The sequence below is a fragment of the Perna viridis genome, chromosome 14 (genome assembly GCF_037379345.1).
Source record: "Perna viridis isolate PV_CMFRI_1.1 ecotype Kerala chromosome 14, ASM3737934v1, whole genome shotgun sequence".
Taxonomy (NCBI): Eukaryota; Metazoa; Mollusca; class Bivalvia; order Mytilida; family Mytilidae; genus Perna; species Perna viridis.
This window is the reverse complement of record NC_142458.1, coordinates 34,852,538-34,876,767: the sequence shown is the minus strand read 5'-3', so window position 1 is coordinate 34,876,767 and position 24,230 is coordinate 34,852,538. Positions and strand designations below refer to the sequence as shown.

Here is a 24,230-nt window from a genome sequence, read left to right as displayed (position 1 = left end):
ATGAAATGAATACAGAAGAGGGAGTCATCAAATTTTTTTATTTAGGGAAACGCAAGTGAGCAAATGAAATGAAAATCAATGAGCGGCTATTAATGGGTGTTGATGAAAGCCCGATTTTCTGATGAATAGAAAGCTCTTTCAATCGAAATACTAAGTTGTGAAAGGTCCAAATTCTAGTATTAGTACATGTAACTTTGTAGGTGCAGTTTTTTTGGGCATAAAGTACAAAACTTAACTCCACTCTAGGGTTCTGGATTATTTTATTACGAAGAATTTTGAAAATCCTGTAATGAAATGGTTATAGTTAATATATATATTATCTCTAAAAGTCTGAAAAATTCCCAACGATGTTAGAACTGTCAAATTTGCGATGCAAATTTTTGGTCGTTCCCTCTGCGGGACTCGAACTCGTACCGCTGTGACATCTATGGCAACACCGCCTGCACAAGTCCAGTGCCCTAGACGACTGGGCCAGCTAGGCTATATAAAATATAGCTTTCGCTGGCCGGGTCATTCCTCCTCGTAGGATTAATCTAGGGCTGTAACGTAGTACACGATGTATGGTAGTACGGGGCAGTTTATTTAGATGTTATTATGTAGGATAGAGGATCAAATTAATGATGCATGTCACAACAAATCAATATTATTTCATCCTGAAATTCCCGTGGGAAAATATTGCTTCTCAATCGCAAGTTGTCGATCCGTAAATATGCGTGGGGTTTTGCGGTGGCATACTCGCACGATTTCATAAAGTAGTTTGTTTTTTGGGAAACATTTGTTGGGCCATGGTCATGGGCAATGATACGTCTCTGGGGTTTCTAAACAGAATGGACATTCAGACTGATGGTTCTGTAATACTTTTTTTGTTGAACAGATTCTGAACCAGCAACATGACACTTATATTTTAAGGGTGAGAATATTTCGTGAAAAGATGCAAGATAGATTCGGTGACCGAATTCATCATATCGTCTAGAAAAAGCAAGTGTTTCTCCCTGGGATCCAAGGTGTCAAGGTCGGGGAGTCCTTGTACAAAGTCGACATCCTCCATGGTTCCATAAATCGTCTGGTACACGTCGTAGCACCACGTTATCCGATCAGGTCTATGCATCATCGTGTTTTTTCACGTTTCGAACGAATCGACGTACAAACATCCACTTCCGGTGGGTCCTGCTATGACTCACGATGGCTAATGTTGCGGTCACGATTGACAGCAGAACGACACTCCAGTCATTTCCACGATATCCAAATGAAAATCATAGTTTCTGTATAAAGAGCTAACACTCGATCGTAGATTGCGGTCAGTTTGACTTCTAGTATAAAGATGGACCGCAAATTCAATAGTCTTTCTTTTTATAGTCGCTTTCTGGTGTTTTGATTGGTCAGTTTTCGGTGTTTATATCTTTATTTACCGACCCGTGCAGTTCCGGGTGTCAAAAGAATGGGCCTGCAGCAGCGCTAAGCTTGTAAAAGACGACTAAATAGTGCTCAGAACCTTAGCCGGGGGCTAGGGCGCTCTGCCCACAGAGCAACTGGGTTGTGTGCCCCAGATGGTGGAATGGGGTACCCCTGATATGTAACATGATGGATTTGTCAGGCTATAATACGGAAAACCTGACCGCAAACCATAGTGATGCACCGTGTTGGGAAAGATGCCACGTTCCTCGCACGTTAAAAAACCTACTGTGGTATTCCCCCGGAGTAGGAATCATAGGGCTCCGCCACAGGAGGCTAAATTGCCCGACCCTACCCACATCTCCCTATTCCCAGTGGCAATCAAAATTTGTCGACCCCATTGTCATTGTGTCCCATCCCATTTTTCATTTCATGTTCATTTTATCATCCACTTCATGTTCATCGCCTGAATATAGCTGAAATATTGCTGCCCGGGCGTTAAATCCCCGACAAACAAACTAACATCTTTATTTACCAGGCCAGCCTCGAAAGCAAGCAGTGTCCGATGGGCCACGAACACAAAACAAAACTACATGTATGCCAGAGTCTTAGAAAGAAATATCTACACTCCACCAAGACTCTACCATAAGCGAGTTTTCCCCAATACAACAAAAATGAAAAGCATGCCCCATATAACAAAGCGTCGGACAGGAGGCAGTCGACACCTCGAGGAGCCATGTCATACCCTGGCCCTCTCCGCTCCGACCGCACTCATTTTACGACATTACACTACCGCAACATAAAATCATACATGTATATCAAAATGCACATTTTAACTTATCACAGGAGAAAGTTGCTTTGTTCCCTCTCTAGACAGAGTGTGCATATATGTTGCGGTTGCATTCCACGCTGCGGTGCAAGTGCATGTGCAAATTTAATTTACCTGTAGTATTGAAAATCAAATAATCAATATTCTCGATTTTGTAAGAAATTTTCATGATGTTTCAATTGTTATCAATCAAAAATTATTGTATATTTTGCTTTACTGTAGCAAGCAAGGAACGAAAGTGTCGACAAACGTCGAATTCTGACGTTACCGAATGTGCCGCAATAGCGTGCGTAACGTCGAAGCGAACGTACTATTAATCCGTTATATATCGATGAATACACTGAAAGGTAACCCGTTCATTACAATGATTGCGCAAGTGTGCACTATTTGTTTACAAATCAAACGAGTCATGCCAGGTTAGAAAAATATATAATAAAGTGTCGAAAAACTTTCTAAATCCTGATTAGCTCATTCTTATCTGATAACATTTAGAACAGCAGAAATCACTCTACTAATGCACGAGTTCTCCTGTACGAATTCGGTTCAGAGGTCGGTCCCGTATGTTTGAAAAAAGGAATACCTCTTCCCCAACATTCGAACTGTTACAATACCGTTGTTAAATAAAATTTTAAATAAAAATACATATATATATGTGTCATATCATCTATTGTATATTTTATATATATTATTTAATATTTCATCTGTACCTGATAACTTTCTATTTTTCATCGATTAATTGCATTGAGTATTTCCCCTGCTGAAGGTAATCCAATTCAGGATTGTTGGTTGTATTGCTTTTTTGCTTTGTGATGTTTTTCTTTGTTTTTTGTTTGTTTGTTTTTTTGGGTTTTTTTTTTTTGGATTTTTTTTTTTTGACATACGAGGGTTTTGAGTCTGTTTTAGGTGTATTGTTTGGATACTACATTTAAGTTAAGGCAAGGTAATTGTATTTTGAACCTAGTCCATGAAACAAGACAATTAGGCCTGTGCTTTCGATATCCTTGTCTATGAATTAACCGTTGTTTAAAAAATTTTAAAAAATGTTTTGCAATACATCGAAGAAAACTTAATAAGAAAACCTTAAGAAACGGTTAATATTTCAATCAGAAAATAACCAGATCCATCCATGTAAACTGGTTTCACAGTCAAAGATGATTTATACATGCATACATTTCAAAATACGACCCAGCTCACTTAGTGGTCCGAGTGGTCCTGTAACACAGTCCGAGTTGTCCTGTAATAGTCCTGTAACACTATCCGATTAGTCCTGAAACACGGGCGGAGTGGTCTAGGGACACGGTCCGAATGGTTCAAGGGCCGAGATATTCCTAATACAGGAAGATTTACGCAGATTTTACAATAATTCTATACATTTTCAGTAGTAAACAACCGAATCATTTTTTAATTGTTCAATTCATTAAAGTTGCCACATATTTGATTGACATAAGACAAGAAACAGTCTCTATTTTCCTGATACTTTAACATTTAAGTAAAAAATGAATTTTGTCCTCAAAATCAGCCAAGGAATACTAGGTCTGTTGTCGCCATGAATACCCTGATATCTGTCCCAGGGAATACCCTGATATCTACTAATTTCTGTCTATGAGAGAATATACTATAGGAAGCCGGAGGAGGAGAACCTTGGAGCCAACTCTATTGCATATAATAAATCTAAATTATTACAACTTTCAAAGAAACCGTCATGGTTTGGATCAACTGCTACTTAAATGAATCAATGTAAAACAGTGTAAATTCTGTCTTTAAAAAATGCAACTTCGGGGGATCCACTCCATAACTAAGCGATACCAGTCAAATAACATTCTTATAATAATGTTGAAGTATAGAGGAAATCTTAAAAACTCCGATAAAACTGCAATAGTGATTGTCTTTCTGTGTACACCAAGAATATATTTTCAAAATTTCAAATGAAGTTTTTCACAAAATAATCCAGGGAAAATTTAATCAAGAGAAGGATTCTCCTTTTTGCATTTAGTGCTAAATTGATTAAACATACCCCAAATATCACTTCCATATATTAGTTTACTTATGTGGCAACATCCCTTCAGCACCTTCTTATGTATACGTATCACAACTTATAAATACGTTATGCCAAAGCTTGTCGTAATTACACAGACTTTTTTTAACCGCGTTAGACTTCTTACAATTAGGCTTCTGGAACATGAATAAGCTGCTAGAAAATTGAATTCATTCCTAAAGAAGCTTTATGGTCGTCATCATGAACTCTTGGATCGTTACGGTGTGTCTGCACCATAAGGTGTTCTGTTCAACGTGTCATAGTTTTCCTTTCCTCTTTCGTCTACCCCGAACATAACTTTTTATGAGCAACTCGGCGGGTGCTTCTAGAAAAAGCAGAGGACGCTTACCCTACCGGTGCACCTGGTCCATTGTCCTAATATTTGGTAGTACAATACAGTTAGGTCATTTTACTCCAGCAATTCTTTGGTTAATTTGATATGTTCGTTTCGCAAATTTTAAAGGCCGTAATTTTATCAACCCGAATTACATACTCAAAAAGCTAACAACCCAATAAGAAGTTCATTTTAACTGCTTTTACAAAGGATTTCCAGGATTGTTGGATTTTCATTGGTCATTTGTTTTCTTCATTTTTGTCACCTTCTGCCAATGGTAAAGAAACTATACAAAGTGTTTTAAATGGCAAATAGTTAACAATAATTCTACCGATTTCAAGAAAGACTGAACGAGCTTTATGCAATATGGCGCTCGGAAGTAAGAGGTTGGGGTATGGAGGAACGGAATTCCAACCTCTTACGTTGTAGGAGTAAGGTCATTTCTGAAAATTTGGTCTCATTTTGTTGAAATATAGCTGTTTTGAGGCAGCCTGCACAGGAATTTCTAGTGTTTTGTCATAAAAAAGTGCATATTTTTGAAATCCTTGATGTGTGGAGGTTCAAGTCATTTATAAGTAATTTAGTGATTATTGTTATAAAATCCAGTAGCCATGGTAACATACTGAAAAAATATTACTGAGTTTTAGTACAAATCAGGGGTGCCTTTCCAAAACTTACAGCCAATTACCAATGTTTTATAAAATACCAGGCACTTAGACTCTACCACAGGATGAAAGCATGCATGGATTAGGTGGAAAAAGGGTAAAATAATAAGACCCTTTTGATTCATTCTCTCACAATTTTAGTTCCAAAGGTTCATGCGAAATAAGGTATTTTGAAAATCAGCCATCTAATGCCAAGGAGAGAACCTAATACGACAGGGGATTGAAACGTTCCGGATACCATTCTTTCTTTAAATTACACCTGTGTACCATTACACATATTACATCTGTCTATGTATAAATGCTTAACTACATTTAAACAATATATCCACCAAATTTCAACTTTTAATTTTAAGTTCTACAAAATTTGACAGGAGTAACTTGGTGTGCGAAGCAGTGCGCCTTAATGTAACTGTATAGTGCACCCTTAAGGAGAAGGGGACTGTTTAAGTGGTGTACGTCTTGTGTTTTTTTTTAAAGCTCTATTTGTATGGAAAAAAAATACCAAATTTATTAAAATTGAACATAGGATATTGATTCTAGAGCAAATCTAATACTTGGTCTGCTCCCCCAGATTGGGGATAATTCTGCCTTATGTTCTACTACATGCATTCATATAATGAAAAAGGCTGTATACATGGCAAAAATGAAAAATCACATTACGACACAGATTTTTTTCACACTCTGGGCACTGAAAACAGTATTCATTTGATGTATTTTATCTCATCATAGGTTTTCATACCCCAAAAATAGCATATGAGGATGAAAGTATAGAAAATCATGGAGTTTTCCCAAAACTTAAGACTGGGTACTAAAAGGCTTGTTTTGACTTTCTTTTCTGCATTGCAATACTTATTTGCACAGAAAAAATTTGTTCGGTTATCCATTTCATTTATTATAAGCTAAAGAAGTAACATTTTTTACTTAAAAGTGGTTAGAATAGAACATATCACAAGAAAATACAAGAATATCTTCTATGACGTCGCATTTGAAATGACCAAACTTCAGAAAATTTGGTTGCTAAGGACTTATTTGCACTAAACAACTAAATTTCTTGACACAAACTACATTTTCTTACTCAGTGCACCTTAACCTACACAAGAAATTGTGGTTTCTATGGTGAAAGTCCTATTTTTTTCAGATGTAGGGTTCCCAAAAACTTGCCATAAGGAAAAGGGGTATATGTCTGGTGATTTTTGGAAAGCTCTATTTGTATATGGAATTTAAAAATACCAGATTTATTAAAATTGAAAATAGGATGTTGATTCTAGAGTAAATCTAATACTTGGTCTGCTCCCCCCGATTAGGGATAATTCTGCCTTATGTTCTTATGTTCTACTTCATGCATTCATATAATGAAAAAGGCTGTAAACATAGCAAAAAAGTCTGATCTTTGTCCCCAGATTGCATTCCTTTGATTTCCACTAGAATTTTTTTTATACAATTCACTTTGAGCTTAGAAGATATTTCTACCACATATTTTTTTATAATATTTAAAAACATACACAGGCAAGAATATTTGGTCGCATTTATATTTTTGTTTCCAATTTGTAGATTATAGATTTTATATGTATACACAATTTGTAAGACCGGAATACATTCGGTAGCCATACAATAGAAGTTCCTCAGCAAGAAAATGGGAAGTTTACACACTGCTGGATCAATAAACAAAAAATGGATAAGAAGTAATTTTTAACATTGAAAATATACAGTCGTTTCTATATCATTTATCACAACTCATACATTATGTCAGAGCTTGCCGACTTTTTGTATCGCACTAAAACTCTAACAAATAGGCTTCTGGAACAGGGTTATGTTGCTACAAGATTGAAGTCATCACTACAGAAGTTCTATGGTCGTCATCACGAACTCGTGGATCGTTATGGTGTATCCATCTGCACCATGAAAACCGATTTATTCAACGGGTCATAGTTTTCTTTTCCTCGTTTGTGTACCCCGGACTTGACTTTTTATGAGCAACTCGGAAGGTGTTTCTAGAGGACGGTGCACCTGGTCCATGCTCCCAGGTTTTAGTGGAGTCCGAGTTGCTCATTTGCTTTTGTTACTTTGTATGTATGATTTTAGTTACTGTATGTTCTTTGTTGTGTATGTCTGTTTTCCATGTCGGGTTTTTGCCCCTGGATTACATTCTTTTGATTACCGCTATAACATTGATTCCCTTGATTACTCTTCCAATGCATCCCTTTATTTTTTTTCTAATTCATGAAATATTCATGGAAAAGTTCAGGAAAGGTTGCATGCACTGACAGGAAATTTTTGTGGGCTCCCTGGTTCACCCCACTTTTCTAGGTAATTCTCTAGATCCGCCTCTTGATATCATTTAAGTTTATGATATGGTATATAAGATATCGTATAAACTTTATAATATGAAAATGGGAGATGTGTAATGGTTGCAATGAAATTATCATCCACTTTAGGCCAAGCAATGAACAATTAAACTTCTACAGGTCACTACACAGTGTTCACTATACCATAAAGCAAGCTATTAAAGGCCGTACTATTCACAAAGATGAAAATCGATGTATATGTGATTCCAACTTTAAAGCCGACAATTCGAAAAAAAAATAATAAAAACAGTGAGCCTAAATCCGGCTTACGTATCTGAAGGATAACTTTCTACGTTGTACTTTTAAGAAGTTGTGCACTACTAATTCACGATCAAGAGACGGTTATTTTTAACATATTTGCTTATTTAAAAAAATCGGTCGAAAACTGAATCCTACTTTCTTCCATTTATGACGAATTTCTATACCACTCGATTAGGGAATTAAAAATATCATTTAATTCCCTAAGGGGCTTTAAAAGTCTTGTGCAGTAGATTATTTAAGGTCATGACCTCAAAATTCGTCGCCGCGTGCGGGTCCGGGTGTCATGTCAAATGAATAGGCCGGCGGCAGCACTAAGCTTGTCGTAAAAGGTGACTAAATAGTGCTCAGAACCCTGTCAGGGGGCTAGGGCGCTCTGCTCACAGAGCAACTGGGTTGTGTGCCCCACGTGGTGGAATGGGTACCCCTTGCATGTTATATGTTGGGGTCGTCAGGCCAAAATACGGAAAACCTGGCCGCAAACCATAGTGATGCAACATGTTTGGAAAATGCCACGTTCCTTGCACGTTAAAGAACCCCTTGTCTGTGGTATTCTACCGGAGTAGGAACTATTGGGCTCCGCCGATAAAGGCTAAATTGCCCGACCCTAACCACTTCTCTTTATTTTCCAGTGGCAATAAAAAAAATTTCGACCCTCTTATCCTTGTGTCCAATCCCATATTTTATTTCGTCATCATTTCATGTTCATTTTTTCATCGATTTAAGTAAATGGTTACATCCAACTACTAACTGGTTATATCCACTTACCAACTGGTTATAATCACTTAGCTGACTGGTGATATCGACTTAGCTAACTTGTTATATCCACTTATAATCAGTTAGTAAGTGGATATAACCAGTTAGCTAAGTCGATATAACCAGTTAGCACAATAAAAAAATCACCAGACACTAATCGGCTTCCAGTAATAGTGGTATCAAAATTTAAGGAATAAATCAGCAAAAAATGTTGATGATTTCACAGTCACATTTCAAAAATTTGGTCCATAAAATCATGAACAAAATTTTATCCATTCAGAAAGCGTGGTGCTTCTGAAATTGAATTATTTTAAAATGTTTCTCGCAGATTAAAATATTTCTACACTCTCGGTACTTAAAATCAAGGTTTTTCTCACATATCAAAATATCTCGACTGTAGAAATATTATAATCCACTAGAAATAGAAGGAGAATCAATATTTACATCTCGTTACATGTATTTACACAGCCGCCTGATCAATGTTCAGACAAATAACCTTGCCCTTCCTTCTATTGTCTTGACTTGTTTCCTATCACGTGCATAGAATATTTAAGGATAAAACAAATTCCCCGACTTGCATGTTTAAGACAGTGTATATATATCGTGTAACCCTACATAAAACTCGACCCGGAACACAGCTTATCTGATTTCACCCTATATATTTAAATCCTATCAGTCCTGGACTATTGATATTTCCTGAATTTGAAGTAATTTTCCATTGCCCTGTATATATACTATAAATTTTCAAGGTACACTTACTCATTAAAACATCACGTTTTCAGCAATTCAGCTATATTGATAAACTGTGCGGGGTCTGCGTCGGATGTTCAGGTAAGCACATATCAACTTTGTATTAGCTTACCATACGAAAAAAACTATATGCTGTGTCATCACGTTAGTAGTTATCAGATTTTTAATTGATAAATCATCGCCGTATTTTTAATTATTTATTTTGATTTATTCTACACATATAACTTTGGTCTAAATGAACAATATACATGCTAAAAGGAATTACGTGCGCACCTTCTTTAAGAAAGCAAATAACTTTTAAAATTTTAAAAACAAAAAAATATGAAAAAGTTGTTGAATTTTGCACTTTTTTATCATTTTTGGCCTTTAACTGGACCCTTCTCAGGCGCTGTCAGAAATAGACCCAGAATTCAGACCTTTGCTTTTTACTCCGATTAGAAGTCTCCCGTGAAACAATTGTTCCAAGATCGTATATTTCAATAGATTTCAATCATTAAAATTATTGGCGGATCCACGGGAGATTCGGCGTTTGTTTGAAAAAAAAGTTATTTTCGTGCATATTGATGAAAAAAAATAACAAATCTTCTAGTATTCAATCCCTGATTTACTGATTCTTTATTAGTTAACTCGATGGTGTAAATTATATAATTGAGGTACATGTAGTTTCCTTAAATAAAAAAAAACAATCTGCGCAATACTTATTATTTACATTTGTTGATTCATGTGTTTTTTATGTTGTCCTTGTTTTGATACAAGGTCATGTATTACAACAGTAACTGGAAACGAAGTTAAAATATAGTGGCTGTCGGTTGCAGTAATTCTACATAATTTCAGATCAATGTATGTTCACGTCTCAGGCTGATGGAGACTAAGGTCGGTTTACTAGATAAAAATGTTTGAATCGCAATTTGGTCATTTATATCTCTAAAGCTTTACTTTGGCTTCATCTGTAGACTCACTACTGAAAACAAATGGATGTTATATTTATAGCACGGTCTTACGAGTTATTCAACAAGTCAATTTGGTTAAGGTGGAAGGCGGTGCTATAATATAGTATTAATGTATGGCCTTTTCCATATTGGCCCTGTAACATGTCCGATGTATTAATAATGGCCAAGGATGACTCAATGGACCGATGCAACGCCGAGGGCCATTACATCCATCCGAGGCCATTATTAATACCAAGGTCATGTTACAGGGCCAATATGGAAAAGGCCATGCATTGATACTTTTATTAACCAACTTTATTCAAGGACATAGTCAGAATCTATTATCAATACATATGATTTCACATTATTTAAAAATAATTTCATATCTCGATGAATCAAATATTTATGAAAGTAAATCATTCATGAAGGTTTTGTTGTCTTTTCTAATAATCCCCCTAAAAAATCATAAATATATAGAAAAGTACAAGAACATACTAATAATTCATAAGGAGAAATTACGATCACCAAATATGAATATTCTTATTTATGGAATATTTGGGTTGTTTCCGTCATCGTTCAGTTTCAGTAATTTCTAATTAAAACTAGGACTCAAAAAACTTTTTTTTGTTGTTGTTGTAGTACTATCATTTAGAGATCGAAAAATCACCATGGGAATAGAGGTTGACCATCTTTTTTTCAACCACCATCAAAAGTTTGAAGGTACCGGAGGTTTTGCATTTTTTTGGTTCCGTACTCATTTGTAATATGCAGTCTTTTTAAAATTTCATAAACTATGCATTTTGAAGAATAAAAAAATAATAAACTTATTTTTTTTTAAATTTAATCCTTTAAAAATCTGAGAGAGAAAAATCATCATTACAAACATTGGCAGTATACCAATCTGTCCTTTCAAAGTTCTATTTCCGTTCATCTGAATAGGGTACACGATTGGTCAACCTAATGCAGGGAAATAAATACTACTATTTTCCCTTTTGGGTGCACTATACAGTTACATTAAGGCGCACTGTTTCGCACACCAAGTTTCCCGGTCATATTTTGTAAAACTTAAAACTAGAAGTTGAATTTTGGTGGATACATAGTTTAAATGTAGTTAAGCATTTATACATAGACAGATGTAATATATGTAATGGTAAACAGAAGTAATTTAAAGGAAGAATGGTATCCGGAACATTTCAGTCCCCTGCCGTATTAGATTCTCCCCTCAGCATCAGATGGTTGATTTTCAAAAAACCTCATTTCGCACGAACTTTTGGAACTAAAATTGTGAGAGAATGAATCGAAAAGGGTCTTATGTTTACCCTTTTTCCACCTACTCCATGCATGTTTTCATCCTGTGGTAGTGTCTAAGTGCCTGATATTTTATAAAACATAGTAATTGGCTGTTAGTTTTGGAAAGGCACCCCTGATTTGTACTAAAACTCAGTAATATTTTATAATATGTTACCATGGCCACTGGATTTTATAACAATAATCACTAAATTACTTATAAATGACCTGAACCTCCACACTCCAAGGATTTCAAAGAGTAATAAAGGGAACCAAGGTTATAGCGGTAATTAAAAGAATGTAATCCAGGGACAAAGACCAGACATGGAAAACAGACATACACAACAAAGACCATAAAGTAACTAAAATCATACATACAAAGTAACAAAAGTAAATGAGCAACTTAAAATATGCATTTTTTTTATGACAAGACTCTAGAAATTTCTGTGCGGACTGCCTCAAAATAGCTTTATTTCAACAAATTGAGACCAAATGTTCAGAAATGACCTAACTGTATTGTACTACCTTATTGACACTGTCCTAGTATGTGACCCGGGAAATTAAAAAAAAAAAACAAATAATTTTGCCATTTTTTACGTAAAACCCGTGTTTTTAAGTGCTTTTTGATCTGGAATCAAGCTTTTTTCTAATGTCGTGGGAACACTTTTGACAGAGCGCACAAGGTAGGTGAGTAAAAAGAAAGAGAAAAGAAATGTATTTCAACACCTGGATTCGTGCAAAACAATGAAATTTGACTACACATTCCCTAAATTACGAAAGTCGCCTTTTTCCTTTCGCATTTCTGTATAGAAGAGTATGCTCCCGCTTCGATATATTTCATTTTTGTTGCCTTTTCCAGTAAATTTAAAGCTCAAGATTAAACATACCTAATAATTTTATATACCTAGTCCAAGTACGATACTACAGACACTGTGAAGTCAGCCTCATATCTTGACCTACACTTAGAAATCGATGGTAAAGGAAAACTATTGACCAAACTTTACGACAAACGTGATGACTTTTCATTCAGAATTGTCAACTTTCCTTTCATCTGTGGCAACATCCCTTCGGCTCCTGCGTATGGAATGTTCATATCACAACTCATACGTTATGCCAGAGCTTGCTGAAACTACACAGACTTTTTGTATCGCGCTAGAACTCTAACAAATAGGCTTCTGGAACAGGTTTATGTTGCTACAAGATTGAAGTCATCACTACAGAAGTTTTATGGGCGTCATCATGAACTCGTGGATCGTTATGATGTATCTATCAGCACCATGAAAACTGATTTATTCAACGGGTCATAGTTTGCCTATCCTCGTTTGTGTACCCCGGACTTGACTTTTTATGAGCAACTCGGCGGGTGTTTCTAGAAAAGCAGAGGACGTTTACACTACCGGTGCACCTGGTCCATGCTCCCAGTTTTTAGTGAAGTCCGAGTTGCTCATTTACTTTTGTTACTTTGTATGTATGATTTTAGTTGCTTTGTGTTCTTTGTTGTATGTGTCTGTTTTCCATGTCTGGTCTTTGTCCCTGGATTACGTTCGTTTGATTACCGCTATAACCTTGGTTCCCTTCATTACTCTTTCAGCAACTTAAAATATCCTAATCAATTAATTGAATTGTTAGGTCACTCTTAATTAAAGTTGTCACTTATTTTAAGAAATGTACGCCATTTTGATTTAGTTCATAATGGTTCCGTATTGATGCCCTGTTTTGGAATTCGTAATGCATGGCTGTGATTTTGTAATGACTGGCTGTAGGAATTTCCGGTTCGTAATGACCAGTTGTCGAAATTTTCGGTTCATAAAGGATGGGCATTTCTATACATATTGTAGTAAGTTGGTTCATAAATGATTTGTAACTTGAATTGACAACACCCATGCATTAATCAATAATTGACCAATGAGAGATATGCAGGCACGGATAGCTCATGTTCTTGTTCCGCACGGAGTAATTTTCGTCAGAGACCGGGTTGTCTCAGTGCAATATGAGGTTGGATATTGCATGGCTGTTTTCCAATTGAGTTGTGTGGGAACATGTGACATTTCATGCAATATTATACAGGATATCTAGTTAGAGCACACTTGGTCTTTCTCTCATATTTATTTTGAAAAAAAGAACTAAAACTCAATTCATATTACAATGGTTTTAAGAGTTTTATTCAAGTTTTTTTATTGTTACTCATACATGTAATCCATTTCAGTATGGCATTAATAAATTGTTATTGCATATTATGTTTACAAGGATACATGTACATATGTACAAATGTACTTTACTCACCAATCCGTGGCCTACTGGGGTATTGTACAGAGTGAACGTGAAATTTAACGGTTACAATAAGAAAATAGAGTTACTGTATTGATTAAAAGTATTAAAGCAATTACAGAACATATTGTGTGTAGAATGGAATTATTTTCTGAGTGCACGTGTATAACAGTAATTTGTAATGGTTTGACAGACACAGCCTCACTTGCAAAGTCCCTTGTCCTTTTTTTTAATAAGGAAATTTCTTTGTACGATTTATATTAGTAATAATATATATTGGTCTGAATTTATACATGTATATTGATAAACAATATATCTATCTACGAAAATAAGAAAATAGAAGTAAGTTGTCAATGTTATCATGTTTATCCAGGTCGGTTTTATATCAATACTTGTATTTATTAATGAAAATGAAGTTCTTGACAAGTTAAAGATTTTAGACCAAAACAAATCAGCTGGTCCTGATGGTATTTCACCTCGAGTTTTTGAAAGAGGTTAAATTTGGACTATTTAAAGCCCTCACAAAACTTTTCAACTGCTCTCTTCGTTTGAAACGGGTACCTCAAGCTTGGGAAATTTCCCATGTTACACCTATTTATAAGGGTAGAGGTAGTCCTTATGATACTTTAAACTACCGACCCATTTCTCTTACTAGTATTGTTTCAAAGAATGTGGAGAAGATACTATTTAAGCACCTTTTTAACTACATGAAGTTTAATAACTACTTACTAAGTATCACTCAGGGTTTCAACCTGGTGATAGTACTGTGAATCAGCTCCTTGAGATTTCTTATATTATTATTTCCAAAGTTAAGCAGGGCAACGATGTCAGATTTATTTTCTGCGATATATCTAAAGCCTTTGATAAGGTTTGGCACAGAGGCTTAATACATAAACTTAAGTCTTATGGTATTCATCATAATCTTGTCCAGTGGATTGCTGACTATTTGAATGATAGATGTCTAAAGGTTTGTCTTGATGGTTTTGCCTCTAATACACAAGGTATCTCAGCAGGTGTATAATAAGGTTCAGTACTTGGACCTTTCTTATTCTTGATATACATAAACAGTATTGTTGATGATGTCAGCAATCACATTCGACTTTTTGCTGATGATACCTCACTATTTGCAATAATTGATGAGAATGTTAATTATGTTACTGAATCTTTGACAAATGATCTCGGGCATATTAATTCATGGGCAAATAACTGGGCTGTGAATTTTAACCCGTCTAAAACTGAGAGCATGACTTTTTCACGAAGAAATATAAACTTCCCGGTTATTTACTGTGGTCAAGGTGGAGAAAACATTGAGCAAGTTGACCATCATTGTCATCTTGGCTTGAATTTCCAAAACCATGCAAATTGGAAGTTGCGTATTAATACTATTTATAAAATTGTTTGTTTGTTGGGGTTTAACGTCCGAGCAACAATATTTCAGCTATATTCAGACGATGAACATGAAATGGATGATAAAATGAACATGAAATGAAAAAAAAGGATGGGACACAAGGATAATAGGGTCGACAAATTTTGATTGCCACTGGAAAAGGGTGGGGGGGGGTGGGTAAGGTCGGGCAATTTAGCCTCCTGTGGCGGAGCGCAAAGGTTCCTACTCCTATCGAATACCACAGCAGGGTTCTTTAACGTGCGAGGAACGTGGCATCTTTCCCAACACGGTGAACCACTATGGTTTGCGGTCAGGTTTTCCGTATTATAGCCTGACAACCTCAGCATGTAACACGCCAGGGGTACCCCATTCCACCACCTGGGGCACACATCCCAGTTGCTCTGTGGGCAGATCGCCCCCGGCTATGTTTCTGAGCACTATTTAGTCGCCTTATACGACAAGTTTCTATTTATAAGAATGTCTGCTCTAGACTTAGTTTATTGTGACAGTTGAAACATTCACTTGATAGAAAATCCCTTATTATTATTTATTTAGCATTTATACGACCAGTTGTCAAATACGCAGATTCTGCCTGTGACAATTGTACTCAACAGGAGTCAAATTTATTAGAGTATTCAAACTGAAGCTGCTCGCATTATAACTGGTTTAAGGAGAACAACATCTCTTAACAAGTTATATGCTGAACTTGACCTTGAGAAACTTTGCAACAGGCGAAAAAAAAACATAAACATATAACATTTTACAAGATAATAAATGGTCTTACACCTGACTACATGCGAGAAATGGTCGCTCCATATTATCAAAAGCAACATAATTATGCCATGTGACAGGAAGGTCAGAACTTTATTCTGCCTCAACGCCGGGCATCATCTTATTATAATAGTTTTTTTTTACCTGCTACTATTAGATTATGGAATGAACTTGATCATGAAACTAAGAATTCACCAACTGTAAGTTTATTCAAAGTGAAACTTGATAAAAAATATCAACCAAATACTCCATCAAAGCACTTTGACTATGGAATAAGGAAATTCAATATCATGCTTTGTCAGTTGAGAAATGAAGCCAGTGATTTAAAATCCCACTTGTTGCATGATTTCTTAGTAGATGATCCTCTTGTCCATGCTGCTCTAGTCCATGTGAGGATAATTTTCATTACTTCTTTGACTGCCCAGCATATATTGATATTAGAAACATTCTTTTTGAAAATCTGTCTTATGTGGGTGTAGATGTTGATCTTGATCTCCTGTTATTTGGTGACCCAAACTTGAATTATGAGAACAAAATGTTTATTATTAACCAAGTTCATCAGTATATTAGAGATTCAAATAGTTTTGTTTGACACTCTTTTATCTAGTTAAATGATATTGTGACTTTGTAAACCTTTTTCTCAAACATCTCCTATGACTACTATTTGTATATACTTTACATCTTTGTTCTTTTTATTTTCATTTTCAATTTATATCAAAATGAAAATTTTCTGCTATTGCCAAATAGCTTATTATTTACATTTCTAGTGTCTGTAATATCTATATTTTTCCCTCTCTTGTATTTGGTCCTTTTCATTTCATTTGAAACTTCCTTTCTTCTTTCCTTTGTTTTGTTCTCTCTCTCACAATATTTACACCATTGATATACTGATGAAGATAACTGTTGTTGGCCTTTGTACTTATCCTAGGTACTTTAAATCAGAAATTAAAATTTACAGTTTTTTATGTAATAAAAGGAAGTGGCAATAGGTCATTTCATATAGTGATAAATAATAAGTGATAATTCAAATTATTTATATTTCATTGCACTACTTGTGTTTACATATGTTACTCTAAAATCCATTGTCCAAAATGGTCATGGCCTGCTGCCCACATGTCTATTGATTAATAATTCATATATCAAATATTGTGTTAAATTGATAATTGTAATTTTGTACCTTGTATCATGGAGGGGGCTTTATTGTTTAAACATAAACATACTTGTATTCTTAACCTCAGGTTATCGCCCTTAAGATATGCCCTAATAAGAATCGGGGAAATTTGCTATTAGTACAACGACTGACAGTCGACTTTTAAAAGAACGGGTCAGGTTTTCATTGTGAATAATTTTTATATTACTTTTTGTAATTCGTATTTGATCTTATAATAAACTATCTCCATCGACTATAGTAAAATGGACGAAAAATGTACTTGTGTTTTAATTCTCTAAATTTAGTGAAAACTCATTAAAAAATTTAGAAAGTGACCGAAAATTCACTTAACTTTACATTCATTCATTCATTGCCTTTATTTCCTATATAATAATAATATGATATATAATAAGAATAATGTTACAATTCAACTTACATGACCTCTAAATTTACAGTTTATCTATATTACAACAAACTATATTTCATGATACGGACTAATTACTCATGGGTGGGGTGGAGGTGGAGTTGATATTTTCTGCATTAGCAAATCTTAGGAGCATATTATATTGTCCGAGGCTTTGCACCACATGAACGTGACATAGTCTCATAAAATTGAAGAAATCTATTTCATCAGATGTATTTACCAATTTACCCAGAAATATTTCAAATAAGTCAGATTCATCACGCTCGTACGGGTTGATAAACAAACACAACGGAAAATGTTCAATAATAAGGTCCCAAAAACAAAAAAGTATTGTAATGGTTTGGTGGCAGGGCAGCTACAGCAGACGTGAACATATATGTCAAAAAATAATCTCTTGCACAGAATACATAAACCAGCGGTTATATTTGGAGTATCAGTTAAGAGTTTTGTAACAAAATAATATTTTTATATCATACTGTGTTTCTGCTTGTTTCCAAAATGGTGCTAATTCGACGCTGTTGATGACATTTTGAAACCGAAGAAAGTCTCCTTCAACACTACTGCGGGATTTCCAGATAGTCTCTTGCACATGCCAAACTGAATTATTCACGATTGATTTCAATTCACGTTTAGTAGGAAAATGGCCAGTAAAACAAAATTCTTTCAGGAACCCATGGAGCTCATGATAAATAGAATTTCAAAAATGTCAGGAATGAAACCAAAATGAGTGCGTTCCGTATCAACGAGGAATGAAAAGAGACAAATAAGGAATATCTTCTTCATTAGGCAGTTGTCATCTAACGATACAACTATTGTTTTATACAAACGCACAAGAACATTCGGTTAATGAACTGCAATGAAGTTTATTCAACGCGAAGAATGCATTACGCCCTTTCCAGCAGGCATTCGTAGTGCGTTCTAAGGATTTGAATCCATAGTTCATTTGCACACCTAGGTGAACATGGGCATCTTATATTGGAACTAACTCATGGCTTATCTTCCACGGATAAAATAGTTTATTGTTACGAGAGTTAGTGATGAACTGTAGAACTGCTGATTTTTTAGCATTGAAGTGAAATCTCCATTTATGAGCATACTGCCAGCACACATCAAGCATTTTTCTGTAACCCCAAAGGCTAATACAGGAAATATCATCAGCTAATGTGGGGCAACAACTAACAACATGATAAACACCTGTGCTATTATTAAAAAACTTCTACGTTAGTTAGCATTTCATTAATAAAGACTAAGTAAAGCAAACGTGATAACACACCCCTTGTCTTACCCCTTGTGACGCAGGAAAGAAATATGAACAGGACTGATTAGCAACAACAGCGCTATACGTATCAGTATGCATATCATTGATTATACACCACAACTTATCTGTTATCCCTAAATTATGTAGTTTGTACATTAACCCCATTCTCCATATTGAATCAAATGCCTGCTTACTATCTAAGAATGCTATATAAACTTTGTTATTAGACATTTTGTTATGTTTGCGGCTGAGGGGTCGTATCAGGGCATCAGTCAGACATTATTTACAAACTAGGAACTACTTTAATAATCAATAATTGATCGGATCTACAATATTTATTCATACGCGCGGCGATACTAATTTAGAAACCAACATCGGATAGATAGTTGTATATAACATTTTCTCTTCCCTAGATTTTTAAATGTCAAAAATATAAAAATTAACTAGAATGAAATATTAACAAATAATATCTTAACTTTAAAGTTTAATCAAAATAAAATAAAACTATTAACCAGTTCTGACTAGATCATAAATTGTCTTGAGTATTTGAAAAATTTAATACTGAAGAATTTAAAATACTGTTCGGTACACATGTTCATGAATATTGATCCTAAGGAATGCTAATCACTACTTAAGCGAATATATACAAATAAGCACACTACACTATTCAAAATGGAAACCTTTTGGTTTCAATTGATGCACATGGGATTATTATACCAATTTGACGGTGCAATCAATCATAAATGAAATCATTCATTCTCTTTGGTTGTCTAATCTTTGTAGGATAACGCTTTTCCGGAGTAGGCGGTTTTGCGATAACAGTTGTGGTCTTTGTTGGTGTTTTAGCTGAAACACTGACAGGAGGTTGATTTACAGTTGTTGCCTGTTCATTATTTTCATTTGTTACATTATTGTCCAGAATTATTGTTGAAACTATTATATCGTTATCATGTTGGTAATTGTTAGTGGATATGTTTGAACTGATTATTTGATCTGCATGTCTTTTCCACGGAATAGTTGAATTGTTTATTTCCACACGGTATGACACTGGACCAGTTTTATGTTTAATTATTCCAGGTGTCCATTTCTCTCCGTCTCGATAATTCCGTACCTACTACCTGTTGTCCTTCCTCAAATTCTCTGGGTTTAGCATTTCTTCAGTTACGCATGTCCTCTTGTTTTGAGTGCACTTTATCAACTACATTTGGTCTCAAAAGATGCATTCTAGTTTTTAAATTACGACCATACATAAGTTTAGCGGGTGTTTCGTTAGTTGTGCAATGTACAGTGCTTCTGTATGCTAACAAAAACTTGTCTAATTTCTTACTGATGTTTCCTGGTTCTTTTGAGCCTGCTTTCATAGCTTGTTTAAAGGTTTGTACAAAACGCTCCGCTAAGCCATTACTCGCTGGGTGGTATGGAGCGGTTGTGATATGTTTGATACCGTTGGAAAGCATAAAGCTCTCAAATTCCCTCGATGTGAACTGCGGGCCATTATCACTGACAATTCTAGATGGTATCCCATTTCTACTGAAAACAGTTCTTAACACGTTGATTGTGTTTTCTGTGGTCGTCCTCTTCATTTTAATGACTTCGGGCCATTTAGAATGTGCATCTACCATGATCAGAAACATGGAGCCTAAGAATGGTCCAGCAAAATCTATATGCACACGGTCCCACGGTTTACTTGGCCATTCCCACGTATTTGGCGGTGCAACTTTCGGATCATTTTGAATTTGTTGACAACCGTTGCAACCTTTTGCTAATTCTTCGATTTCCTTATCAATCCCAGGCCACCATACGAAGCTTCTAGCTACTGCTTTCATTTTTACTACTCCAAGACGTCCTTCGTGAATTTGAGTCAAAACTTGTTTTCGTAGTTTATCTGGGATGATTACGCGCACACCGCACATGAGACAACTTTGGTGCATAGTTAACTCATTTCTCCTTGCATAAAATGGAGCAATCTTCCCTTCCTTAGCCATATTGTTCCATCCATCTTGTATATACAGTGATATTAGTCCTAAGATACGGTCCTTTCTAGTCTCTTGTTGTACTATTTTATTTGACACAGGTAGTGCCTCTATTTGCACAACGTGCAAAGCATTGACCATTTCAACTGAACTATCCAACTCTGTGTCTTTCAGTGGGAGACGAGATAACGTGTCTGCATTAATTTAGCGTGTTTAGCTGTTCTACGATATTCAATGTCATAATCATAGTCTGATAAAAAAATGGAGTATCTTTGTAATCGTGCAGATGCTGTCACAGGAATTCCTTTCTGTGGCTTAAAGATGTAGATAAGTGGCTGATGGTCGGTTATCAGTTTAAATTTACTGCCATATAAATATGACTGGAATTTCCTTATACCCCACACTATTCTAGTGCCTCTTCATCTATCTGAGAGTAATTGTTCTCTGCAGGTGCTAAAGTTCTTGAAGCAAATACAATTGGGCGTTCTGATCCATCAGGATAAATGTGAGAAATCACGCAACCTAGTCCATAGGCTGAGGCATCACACGCTAATGTTACTGGGACTTCAGAATTAAAGTGTGTCAACACTATATCAGATGATACTAAGTCCTTGACCTTCTCAAATGCTTCATTGCATTCTTTAGTTCTCTTCCAATGTGTGTCTTTCTTTAAATGTTTGTGTAGCGGGTTGAGTAATGTTGCCAAATCTGGCAAAAACTTTGCATAGTAGTTTATCAATCCTAATACTGATTTTAGTTGAGATACATTTTCAGGTGGTGGTGCTTTTCTGATGGCTTCGCCCCGTGCAGGTCCGGGTGTTAAAAGAATAGGCCTGCATCAGCGCTACGCTGGTCGTAAAAGGCGACTAAATAGTGCCCAGAACCCTAGCCGGGGGCTAGGGCGCTCTGGCCACAGAGCAACTGGGTTGTGTGCCCCAGGTGGTGGAATGAGATACCCCTGGCGTGTTACATGTTGGGGTTGTCAGGCTATAATACGGAAAACCTGACCGCAAACCATAGTGGTGCACCGTGTTGGGAAAGATGCCACGTTCCGCGCACGTTAAAGAACCCTACTGTGGTATTCTCCCGGAGTAGGAACCATAGGGCTCCGCCACAGGAGGCTAAATTGCCCGACCCTACCCACCTCTCCCTATTTCCAATGGCAATTAAAATTTGTCGACCCCATTGTCCTTGTGTCCAAACCCTTTTTCATTTCATCATTTCATATTCATTTTATCATCAATTTCATGTTTCACACATTGTCTGAATATAGCTGAAATATTGCTGCTCGGACGTTAAACCCCAACAAACAAACAAACAAACTGGCTTCTATTTTGTCCGGCGTTTTGTGCAGTCCATTCTTGTCGATGACATCACCACAGAATGTTATTTGGTCTTTAAAGAATTTGCATTTTTCTAAGTTCGCTCTTAGTCTGTACTGATCTAATCTCTTTAAGACATTTTCTAAGTTGTTAAGATGTTCGTCATCAGATTTTCCTGTTATTATCATGTCGTCTAAAATGCATGGAGTTCTTGTAACTCAATTCAAACCTTGTTCGATTGTTCGCTGCCAGATTGCTGGCGCTGATGATATGCCAAAAGCCATACGGTTGTATCGATAAAGTCCACGATGAGTATTGATGGTTAACATGTCTTACAGGGTTTACAGTTACTTTGAAATCTCCACATATTCTTGCATTGCCATTTTTCTTTAAAACTGGCACTATGGGGTAGCCCACTCACTATGTTGTACTTTTGTGCCTTCTTTAGTCCAATCTATCGAGTTCAGCTTCTACCGTAGAGCAAATGCTCAACCTTGGCATTAATATACCCTAAAGGCTTAATATATTCTCCTGAGTAAGTCTTTAGTGTTACAGTGGATTTCATTAACCCCATGTTGCTGAATGTCTTCTTGTAATCTTCTTTGGACATGACTGATACTACTGATCCAGTATCAAGTTCCATTTTAAGTTTCTTTCCTTCGACTGTAGGTGTAACCCGAATAGCATCTTCCAGTTTGTTTTTATTGTTCATTTCATAAGTTTCTAGACTAGCGATACAGTTATCACTGTCTGTGTCAGTTTCTAATGCATATACTCTCTTCTTGATTGGTTTTGTTTGTGGATTAGGTTTATCTACTTTGGACCGGCAAGCTTTCTTGATGTGTCCCCTTTTATTACAGTTATAGTAAACTGAGTCATTGAATCTGCATTTATGTGGTGGGTGCCGTGGTTTGTTACATTTGTAGCATGAGTTCCCTTTGTCATTTGTTCTAGTTGTTGGAAATTTAGCTTTGTGATTTGGTTTTGTCTGCATTTTGTATACCCTTTCAGCTTTATGTTTTGCTTGTAACTCTGTAGCATCTTTTGCTGCTGTCTCCATAGCTACACTTATCTCAACTGCTTTTTCAAATGTGAGTTTGTTTTTCAGCTAATAGTCTTTTCTGGATGTTGGGTTTCTTAATCCCACAGACCAATCTGTCTCTTAATTTCTCCTTTAACCCTGCATTGAAACCACAATTTATTGACAGTTTTCTTAATTGGACTCTCCCTCTTTAATATCACGTGTGTCAAATCTAAATCTTTCTGTGGATTGTAACGGTTTGGGTGACAGATGATCATCGTAGGTTTTGTCTGCTGGTTTATCGGGAAATGTGAGGTCTCGGAGTAGAGAATATAATTTTCCCCCGATTAGGCATAGCAGTGATAGTACTTTCTTTGCATTATCTATTTCTTTTATTGTCCAGGTCTTTCAATATATGATTCCCAGGGTTCAATTGATTCATCGAATGGTTCTATTTTCCCTATTAAACCGAATGCTGCCATTATTCTTTGATTGTACGGCAGAGTTTTTGTTTGGAGCACGTGGTAGGTCGAAACAAAGGATCGGGTCAATCACCTCAATTAAATGAAAAGTTCTATTAGTGGCAGTGGCGAGATTGTACCAATCTGTGGACATTCTTTAAGTTGTTTCTTGTCTTAGTTTATCCTTGTCGCCAGTTGTTATGTTTGCGGCTGAGGGGTCATATCAGGGCATCAGTCAGACATTGTTTACAAACTTGGAACTACTTTAATAATCAATAATATGTTTGTTTGTTGGGGTTTAACGTCCGAGTAGCAATATTTCAGCTATATTCAGACGATGAATATGAAATTGATGACAAAATGAACATGAAATGATGATGAAATGAAAAAGGGATGGGACACAAGGACAACTTGGTCGACAAATTTTGATTGCCACTGGGAACAGGGAGAGGTGGGTAGGGTCGGGCAATTTAGCCTCCTGTGGCGGAGCCTTATGGTTCCTACTCCGGGAGAATACCACAGCAGGGTTCATTAACGTGCGAGGAACGTGGCATCTTTCCCAACACGGTGCACCACTATGGTTTGCGGTCAGGTTTTCCGTATTATAGCCTGACA

General features: G+C 36.1%; 1 protein-coding gene across 3 annotated transcripts in view; it reads left to right on the top strand.

Annotated features, from left to right (window-relative positions):
• Window positions 1-9,303: 9,303 nt before the first annotated feature.
• The window catches only part of LOC148599116 (cysteine sulfinic acid decarboxylase-like), a 61,278-nt gene continuing 46,351 nt past the window's right edge, over window positions 9,304-24,230 (top strand). For 2 of the 3 annotated variants that reach the window (XM_088560399.1, XM_088560402.1), the window contains exon 1: window positions 9,376-9,445. The gene's annotated coding sequence lies outside the window, so the exon portion shown is untranslated. Of the gene's footprint in view, window positions 9,446-24,230 lie in introns of all 3 variants that reach the window. The other variant, XM_088560398.1, reaches the window with a different exon arrangement.